We start from the raw sequence: 10,401 nt of genomic DNA, 5'->3' as shown, positions 1-10,401 counted from the left end.
AATTAAGAGCTTAGGGATTGGATTGCATTAAAATTCTTTTTCTGATTTTGACTCTTTTCCTGTGTGTGGCTAATGTACTGCTTTGTGTCTCTTGAGTCTTTCAGTCTGTAAGGTGGGAATGATGCCTGCTGGGAGATGCTATAGGATTAGAAAAGGCGGCGTACATTAACTTCCAGTGAGTGACTGGTAATAATAAAATACTTTTTAAAAGCAAACAAACACTATAGAATTCTTCAATAAATAAAATTTGTCATTGAACTGACCTCCATGACACTGACATTATCCTTGACTTCCTGCTTGCAATGGCGGCCACTGCTTCCTCAAAGTACCACTGCTGCTTCAGTAACTTCGGGTTCTTCTCGGAGAGAAGCTCGGCCTTGATCCCAGCATCCCATAGCTGTGAGAAAAGCTTCAATCTCACCTTCTGAAGCTGCTTCTTTGCGGGTCTCTGTGGTCCATACTGTTTCCTCCAAAGCCTCTAATCTTTTCTCAACAATGGAACAAACGACCCCTGGTCCAGAGCTGATCCCTGCACGGCATCCTGCAGCCTGTGGGGTCAAGCACGCCTGCTATCCCATTTTACATATTCCAGCAGCCACATTGTCATACTATCCACACCTAAAGGTTCTTCCTGTGCGAGGGCTGGGGTCTGTGGCAGGACTGCTTCATAGATGAACCTAGTATAATATGTATGCAGCCCAGCTCCCAAGCAGGGTTCAGATTAAAGGCGTTTTTGTTGTCAATGTCAAATGGGGTAAGATACTCAGACAACAGCTTTAGGTCCCCAAGCTCTTGACTCTCTACTTATTTGGGGATAGTGGAGGATCTAGAACAGAACACCCCAGTATGCTAGAGACACAGTCTCCAATGACCAGCTGCTTCGGTTGCAAGATCCTTCTCTTCCATCATCCTATGCTTTCTTTTCTTCCAGAATTCCTCATTGTCCACTGAGGAAGAGATGGTACAGAACTTCCTCCCAGGAACACCACCGATGGCGAACATCCCACCCAAAATGCGCAGATCACTTCCCTTGACCAGAAAGTTGCCTCTATGAAGTGAAATCAGAATCTCATACATGATCTCTGAGCATCTGAATCAGGAATCAGAAAGTCAAACTGACTAGCATGGCCAAAATGACACTGGTGGAATTAACCATCATAAGCCGGGTGGTAGTGACACACACCTTTAATCCAGCACTGGGGAGGCAGAGGCAGGTGGATCTCAGTGAGTTCAAGGCCAGCCTGGTCTACAAAGCACCTTCCAGGATAACTAGGACTGTTCCACAGAGAAATTCTGTCTTGAAAAACCAGAGGGGGAAAAAAAAGAATTCACTGTAATGGCATTGGGTCATAGCTGGGTTAACCTGTTGAAGGAGCTGCAGGCCGCTTCCCGCCTCCCAGCTCCCAGCCACGGGCTAGCTTTATACCCGAAATAATAACATGGAAATTGTATTCATTTAAACACTGCTTGGCCCATTTCTATTAATGTGTGTAGCACCACAAGGTGCACTTACCAGGAAGATTCTAGCCTACATCCATCCTGGGTCGGAACTTCATCGCATCTGCCCCGGATAGGAGCTGCATGGCATCTGAGCTCACTTCCTTTTCCTCCCAGCATTATGTTCTATCTACTCCGCCTACCTAATTTTCTGTCCTATCAGGGCCAAGGCAGTTTCTTTATTTAACCAATGACCTTCCTCCATCATTAACCCAGCAGTACACCTTAGCTATGTTGTGGTTAATGTTGGTCAGTTTGTTCATGCCAAATATGGAGCAAAAGGGATAGTGAGGTCATAAAAAAGGCACAGCAGCTGACCCTTCATGTCACACATAAGTATGACATCAGCTCTGTACTTTCCAATCAGTGTTCCCTTGAGTTCACACACAGGTCTATCACTCACTTCAACACGACATTGAAGCAGTGGATTTTGGCATCAAGCCCCATCCTTAACTGCCATCTTCCATAGGCTCTAGTCTCTTGTACACTTGGGGGTTTTGAGCCCAAAATTCTGACATCATCATTGCCCACCTGTGCTTTCCGTTTCTTTCACTCAGCCACCTCCTTCTCTAGCTGCTTGGCGATGGCTCTCTGCTGCTTGAGGCCCTGCACTTGCTCTCCCTGAGGTCACACAAGCTTTTCCAGCCCAGCACGATCTGCCATTTGGCAACTAGTCAGAACTGACTGCTATCTGAACCAACCTTGGTGGATTCACAGTCACCTTTTAAAAAAATATTTATTTATTTATTTATTTATTATGTATACAATATTCTGTCTGTGTGTATGCCTGCAGGCCAGAAGAGGGCACCAGACCTCATTACAGATGGTTGTGAGCCACCATGTGGTTGCTGGGAATTGAACTCAGGACCTTTGGAAGAGCAGGTAATGCTCTTAACCTCTGAGCCATCTCTTCAGCCCCCACAGTCACCTTTGTAAATGACAAGAATTCAGTCTATGTTATCAGAGCCCCCCCCCCCCTTTTTTTCTCTTATCTCCAATGCTCTCATCATTTTCCCAAGAGAACAGGAATGAACTCCAATTTATTCATCCACTATGACCTGATAATAATGCCACATTTCTGGTGCATACCCTAATATACATCAGGCTTAAATCAACTGGGCAGTTTGTGTGAGATAAAAGTTCCAGTCCATTGCCTTGTCGGTGGCTGTGTATGCAAGGCTGTTGTATAAAATGAGGAAAAGAAGGGAATGCTGATTGTCTCTGTTCTTAGGCCCAAGAGTTTTAAACAGAAGACAAGTATTCTATCTGAACCAAATAAGAAATGCATTAGCATGTGGCAGAGCTTAGCCATGTGGTAAGTCATAGTGATTTGCTGTCGTCTGCCATTCCCATTGAGCTTTGGTAAGCATCTATAAAAACTGCCACAGCAAATGGTACAGTTACACATAAGGACCACTGGGAAGATTTGGAGAGTCGTCAGCTGCCACTAAGAACATGAATCCTCAGCTGTTGCTCTTCCTCCCTCACAAGTCGGTGTCACGTAGCCCCATATGTGGCCCACAGAGAAATTTCATTTTAATTCTGATTACCATATTAAATTAAATCAGCATTCTATTTCTAAAGGCATCTAAATTATTTTTCCACAAATGATATCTGTGTGTGTGACTAATGATACCTAAAAGACAAACATACACATTCATTCAATAATACTGTTTTAAGATGTATGCTATATCAAATCAAATATACAAAAAAATTTACCAAGTAGAAAGGAAAGTAAGCACTTCTTTCTTTCTCCCGTCCTTCCTCTTTCCTTTCTTTTTGTTAAGTTTTAGGTTGCGTTATTCCATATTTGTTTTGCTTTCTTAAGAAACACAATGAAACATTTTATTTAGGGATACATTAACAAAAGTTAAGAATAAAATTCAGGGGGTTCCCATGTGTCTTATTCTTTCCTTCAGGGAGAACACCTTACATTCGTAGGTTCCCTTGGGAGTTTTCAGCACAGACTTCTACTTGGCTTCGTCACAGCCCAGCCGTGCCTTGTGTCACTATAATGTATCCTCTGTGTGTGTGTACAGTGCACACTTGTGGGCACAGCTAGGATGGGGATGTCAGAGGACAGCTCAGTGGAGTTACTTCTCTCCCACGGTTACTCAGATTCTGGGCATGGAAAGGGTCATTGAGCTTGCACAGCAAATGCCAGCCATTGAACAATTCCACAAGCCCTCCAGGAAGTTATTAGCAGAACACATGTATTACATGTGTTACTATCAGCAAGTCAGTACTGATACATCACTTTTAGCTGATGTCTCCTGAATAAGATCAGATGAATTCACCCCATTTCTTTATGTCCTTCTAGGCCGACAGTTTCTCAGCCTTTTCCTGCTTTTTGGTAACACTGACAATTTAAAGATGTTCTTTTTTATTATTCAAAGCAATATTTTTCATCTATTTTTAAACTATTTTATTCTTTTTTATTGTTTTTATTGCTCTGTGCATTTTTCTCTACTCCCCTCTCTTCCTCCCTTCTCCCCTTCTCCCCTCTCCTGTGACTCCTACACTCCCAATTTACTCAGGAGATGTTCTCTTTTTCTCTTTCCTATTTAGATCCACATATGTCTCTCTTAAGGTCCTCTTTGTTGTCTAGATTCTTTGGGGTTGTGGATTGTAGGTGTTTTTTTTATTTATGTATAAAAGCCACTTATGAGTGAATACATATTATCTTTGTCTTTCTGGATTACCTCACTCAATATGTTTTTTTCTAGATCACCTCAGAGAGGGTGAGTCCTCCCATGGGGAGTCAACCAAGTCTGTCACATGTTTTGAGGCAGGACCAAGGCCCTCCCCACTGTATCTAAGCCGAGCAAGGTATCCCTTCTTAGGGAATGGACTCCAAAGAACCGGTTCATGCACTGAGGATAAATACTGGTTCCACTGTTAGCGGTCCCACCCACTGCCCATGCCACACAACCGTCACTTCATTCAGAGGACCAGTTTGGTCTTATGCTGGTTCTTCGGCTGTCAGTCAGGGGTCAGTGAGCTCCCACTAGATTGAGTTTCTGTGTTTATCCCCAACATGGTCTTGACTCCTTTGCTAGTCATCCTTCTTCATCCTTCTTTGTGGCTGGATTCCAGGAGCCTGGCCCAGTGCTTAGCTGTGGATCTCTGCATCTGCTTCCATCTTGATGAAGGTTCTATGATGACAAGTAAGGTAGTCATCAATCTGATTACAGGGGAAGGGCAGGTTAGGTACCCTCTCTACGATGGCTTAGATTTTTAGCTGGGGTTATCCTTGTGGTTTCCGGGGAGTTTCCCTAGTGCCTGGTTTCTTGCTAACCCCACAATGGCTCCCTCTTTCAAGGTATCTCTTTCCTTGCTCTCCCTGTCTGTTATTTACCCAACTCGATCTTCTCAATCCCTCGTGTTCTCCTCCACGCTCTCCTTCTCTGCTCCCCACTCCCCTACAACCCCTCTCCCTCCCGCCATGCCCAATTTTCTAAAGAGATCTTGTCTACTTCCCCTTCCTGGGGCTGTGGGGGTGGAGTAGGAATCCATGAATGTCTCTCTTGGGTTTCTCTTGTTTCCTGTGTTCTCTAGGGTTGTGGGCTGTAGGCAGGTTGTTCTTTGCTTTATGTCTAATATCCACTTATGAGTGAGTACATATTTTGTTTGTTTTTCTGGGTCTGGGTTACCTCACTCAGGATATTTTTTTATAGTTCCATCCATTTGCCTGCAAATTTCAAGATGTCATTGTTTTGTTTTTGTTTTCATTACTATAGCTCTATAGTGGAGCTTGGTGTCAGGGATGGTGATGCTCCAGAAGTACTTTCTTGTACAGGATTGTCTTGGTTATCCTGGGTTTTTTGTTTTTCTCCATGAAGTTGAGTATTATTCTTTCAAGGTCTGGGAAGAATTGTGCTGGGATTTTAATGGGGATTGCATTGAATCTGCAGTTTGCTTTTGGTAAAATTGTAATTTTTACTATGTTGATCCTACCTTCCAAGAGCGTGGGAGATCTTTCCATTTCTGATATCTTATTCAGGCTTAAAGAAGTTTTTCTGTGGAAGGGTTTGTCTATCCTGTTGATTTTCTCAACCAACCAAGTCTTTGTCTCATTGATTCTTTGTATTGATTTCTTTGTTTCTATTTTATTGATTTCAGCCCTCAGTTTGATTTTTTTTTCCTGGTATCTACTCCTCCTGGTGGAGTCTGCTTCTTTTTGTTCTAGAGCCTTCAAGTGTTCTGCTAAGTCACCAGTGTGAGATTTCTCCACTTTATGTAGGCACTTAGAGCTATGAACTTTCCTCTTAGCACTGCCTTCATAGTGTCCCATAAGTCTGGGTATGTTGTGTATTCATTTTCATTGAATTCTATGAAGTCTTTAATTTCTTCCTTGACCCGGGGTGATTCAGTTGAGCATTGTTCCATTTTCGTGTGGGCTTTCTGCAATTCGTTTTTTGTTGAATTCTAACTTTAAGTCATGGTGATCCTATAAAATACAGGAGTTATTCCAATTTTTTGTATCTGTTGAAGTTTGCTTTGTTACAAAATATGTGGTCAGTTTTTGAGAAGGTTCCATGAGGTGCTAAAAAGAAGGTATATTCTTTTGTGTTTGGGTATAATATTCTGTAGATGTCTGTTAAATCCATTTAAATTATAACATCTGTTAGTTCCCTTATTTCTCTGTTAATTTTCTGTTTGATAGATCTGTCCAGTGGTGTGAGTGGGGTGTTGAATTCTCCCACTATTAGTGTGCGGGTTTGATGTGTGATTTGAGCTTTAGAGTGTTTCTTTTACAAATGTGGATGCCCTTGTATTTGGGGCATAGATGTTCAGAATTGAGACTTCATCTTGATGTATTTTTTCTGTGATGAATATGAAATGACCTTCATCTCTTTTGATTAATTTTAATTTGAAGTCTATTTTGTTAGATATTAGGATAGTTATACCAGCTTGTTTCTTAGGTCCATTTGATTGGAAAATCTTTTCCCAACCCTTTACTCTGAGGTAATGTCTGTCTTTGAAGTTGAGCTGTGTTTTTTGTATGCAGCAGAAGGATGGATCCTGTTTCCATTTCCATTCTGTTAGCCTGTGTCTTTTTATAAGTGAATTGAGATCGTTGATATTAAGAGAAATTAATGACTAACGATACCTGTTAATTGTGGTTTTGTTGTTGGTGGTGGTAGTCTGTGTTTTTCCCTTTTTTGGGATTTGCTGTTGTAGGGTTATCTATTGCCTGTGTTTTTCTGAGTATAGCTAGGTTCTTTGGGTTGGAGTTTTCCTTCTAGTGCTTTCTGTAGGGCTATATTTGTAGACAGGTATTGTTTAAATATGGTTTTTGTCATGGAATCTCTTGTTTTATCCATCTATGGTGCTATATCCAGCAAAGCTGCAGTCTGGGCTGGCATCCATAATCTCTTAGTGTCTGCAGAACGTCTATCCAAGACCTTCCAGCTTTCATAGTTTCCATTGAAAAGTTGAGTACAATCCCAATAGGTCTGCCTTTATATGTTACTTGGCCCCTTTCCTTTGCAGCTCTTAGTATTCTTTCTTTAGTTTGTATGTTAGTGTTTTGATTATTATGTGGTGAGGGTATTTTTGGGGGTGGGGGTTTTCACTCTATTTGGTGTTCTGTAAGCTTCATGTATCTTCGTACGCATGTCCTTCTTTAGTTTGGGAATGTTTTCTTCTATGATTTTGTTGAATATGTATTCATTTCAACCTTTAAGCTGGACTTCTCATTCTTCTATCCCTATCATTCTTAGGTTTGGTCTTTTCATGGTGATGCAGATTTCCCAGATATTTTGTATTAAAGGTTTGTTGGATTTAATATTTTCCTTGACCAGTGAGTCTATTTTCCTCTATTGTGTCTTCGACACCTGAGATTCTCTTTCCGTCTGTTGGTTATGCTTACATCTGCAGTTCCTGATTGTTGACCCAGGTTTTCCATTCTCAGAATTTCCTTGGTTTGTGTTTTCTTTATTGCATCTATTTCAGTTTTCAAGTTGTAAACTGCTTGAACTGTTTGCTTAATCTCTTTGGTTGTTTTTTTCTTGGTTTTCTTGAGTTTCTTTAAGAGATTTATTGATTTCTTCCAAGTTTTTGTTTGTTTTTTTTCCTCCATTTCCTTAAGGGAATTTTTCATTTTATTTTTAAGGGCCTTTATCAGTTTCTTAAAGTTATTTTTAAGGTCATTTTCTTCTGCTTCATCTGAACTGGGATGTTCGGGTCTTGCTGATGTAGAACCACCAGTTTCTGGTGGTGCCATATTGCTTTTTATGTTGTTAAATGTGTTTTTACACTGCTGTCTGCCCATCTCTTCCTTCAGCGGGTGACGATGGGGTCTATGCTTCAGGGGGTCCCTCTTCCTCCAGGTGCAGGCCAGTCTATGCCTCTGGTGAACACTGGTACTGTTTAAAAGCTCCTTTGGGTGTAAGTGGAGCCAAGGCTCAGGTGGTTGCAGATGTTGTGGGAGGTGGTTGAGTTGTGAGGAGGGTGCTCTCAGGTCACTGGGGCTCTGGTGGATGGGGGTGGGGCATGAGATGTGGCTTCAGGGTCTATGGTCTAGAGAGTGGGGCCCTCCAGCTAGCAAGTCAGGTACTCGTCTTGTCTTAAAGATGTTCTTACTGGTTATTTGTAGGACCCCTTAATTTCTGTCCGATTTATGTTTTTTTTTCTGAAATAAACTACATTATGGGCTTGGGGTAGTCACGTAATACCTTGACTACAAGGCCAAGCCTATCATCAATGGTGAAGAGAGGGCAGCAGATACCTTCATAAGAGAAACTCTGAAACCTGTAATTTCAAGAAGAAAAACTCATGCCAACACATTATTCACTATGAACCCACAAATTTGTGATATACATATATATATATATTATCTATGAGTTTTATATATATATATATATATATATGGATCATAGATAGATAGAATAGACAGACAGACAGATAGATAGATACACAAAGAGATATAGAAAACATAAGACATTTTCTTAATATGGAAATAAGGTATCCCTATCTCCAATTTTGAGTATTTGAGACTTTAGTGTAGAAATTGTCATTATTTGTTGTCATTACTAATGTCAAACAATTTGGATGAGTTAACAGACATCAAGATTACCATATATTCATTGTGTCTGTTTTTCATCTAGATATAAAAAATAATCGAATATTTTTTTTTTTGGAAAAGGTAAAGCTCCCTTGCCCATCATCCCTTTTAAGATTTTAAGGACTTGCTTTCTGCAAGCGAAGTAAAGCATTGATATGGGCCGTGAATAAATAACGTAATAAAAAGAGCATATTCACTGCAGAAAATCACAAAGACAAACAAACCAGTAGACAATTCTGTTATTTGTAAAAACGGTTATCCTAATATAAACAACATTATTTTAATTATATTCTAGTTATTTATAAACCTTATACTTAGATAAAAAATATTCAGAGTTTCATGACTGCCTTGTAAGTAAGAAAAGAGGGTCAGCATCTTAATCTAGGTGGTGCATATCTGGAAGAGAGCTTTAGGAAACACAGTACCCATGTTAGAGAACTTTCGTCAGGGTCTATCCAGAGTGGATGTTTGGGGAAATGAGGTCCACCTTCCGCTAAACGATGAGTAGAGAAGTAACTCTCACAATGACCAAGTGAATTCTAGGTTTAAAACTGCCCATCGGTGTATACACATAGTGCCTTTATGCGCAATCCACACACACCAGTCGATGGTGGTGCATGTCTTCAATACCAGCACTCGGGAGGCAGAAGCAGGCAGATCTCTGTGAGTTCGAGGCCAGCCTGGCCTACAGAGTGAGTTCCAGGGCTACACAGAGAAACCCTGTCTTGAAAAACCAAAAACAGCAACAGCAACAACAAAAATAAGTATAGCTAATATCTCTTAAATCACACATTAAACTAAAGGAAATGGGTAAATTAAAGCCTGAAACAAAAATTTTGCAACAAATCATGTCTGAATAATTATTACTTTAAACCTGGATCACCATAAAGAGAATTTTTTAAATTTAATTTAATGTATATTTGTAGTTTTGCCTGCCTATGTGTCTGTGTGAAGGTGGCTGAACTCCTGGAGTTGCAGTTTACAGACAGTTGTAAGCTGCCATGTGGGTGCTGGAAATTGAACTCAGGTCCTCTGGAAGAGTGGTCAACGGTCTTAATTGCTGAGCCATTTCTCCAGCCCCCAAAGTGTTTGTTTTGTTTTGTTTTTGAGTAAAGTAGGCATCAGGTAACAATAATGTTAGCAAAAGTGAAAATTTGAAAAACATTGTTTATCTATGAAACTTGTACTTGAAAATATAATTAAGGCCAGGCCTGAAAAAAAAAATTCTCCTTAAGCCAAAAAGAAAAGCACTGAGTAGTCTCACATATGAATACAAAACATATTGATCTGAGCTGGGAATGGTTGTATATGATTATCTTCCCAATACTTGGGAATCTGAGCCAGTGGATCACTGTATCAATGCCAGTCTAACACATACACACACAAAGAGAGACAGACAGACAGACAGACACAAAGGATATGATTAAAGATGAGTGTGGGAGGTTACCAGGGGCTGGGAAGAGTAGCAGGGAGGTAGGGATGGGTGAAGGTTGAGAAACGGACTACATTGGAGTTACAGTGGTATCAGAAACTCTCGTGTGTGGTAACAGAGTAAAACAACCACAGATAGTTACTGTGTATTCAGAACTCTCAAAACTAAAAAGAGGACTTGGAATATTTTCACCATAAGGAAGTGATGAAAGTTTAAGCAATAAACATGTTTAACCCATTTACACACTGTAGATATATATGGAAACAATATCCAGTACCTCATTCATAAACACAGTTTTTGTTCGTTAGTTTAAAAATAACTTAATTTAGAATGATCTCATAGGTGTTTGTCCCGAGCTGACAATGTAGTTCAGCAGTAAAGGGCTTGCCTGGTGTGCACAAGT

General features: G+C 40.5%; 1 pseudogene; it reads right to left on the bottom strand.

The window, feature by feature from the left end:
* Positions 1-250: 250 nt before the first annotated feature.
* Positions 251-1,944, bottom strand: LOC142837148 (histidine--tRNA ligase, cytoplasmic pseudogene; annotated as a pseudogene).
* Between the last annotated feature and the right edge of the window lie 8,457 nt (positions 1,945-10,401).

The sequence above is a fragment of the Microtus pennsylvanicus genome, chromosome 17 (genome assembly GCF_037038515.1).
Source record: "Microtus pennsylvanicus isolate mMicPen1 chromosome 17, mMicPen1.hap1, whole genome shotgun sequence".
Classification (NCBI taxonomy): Eukaryota; Metazoa; Chordata; class Mammalia; order Rodentia; family Cricetidae; genus Microtus; species Microtus pennsylvanicus.
This window is presented reverse-complemented; position numbering and strand designations above follow the sequence as displayed.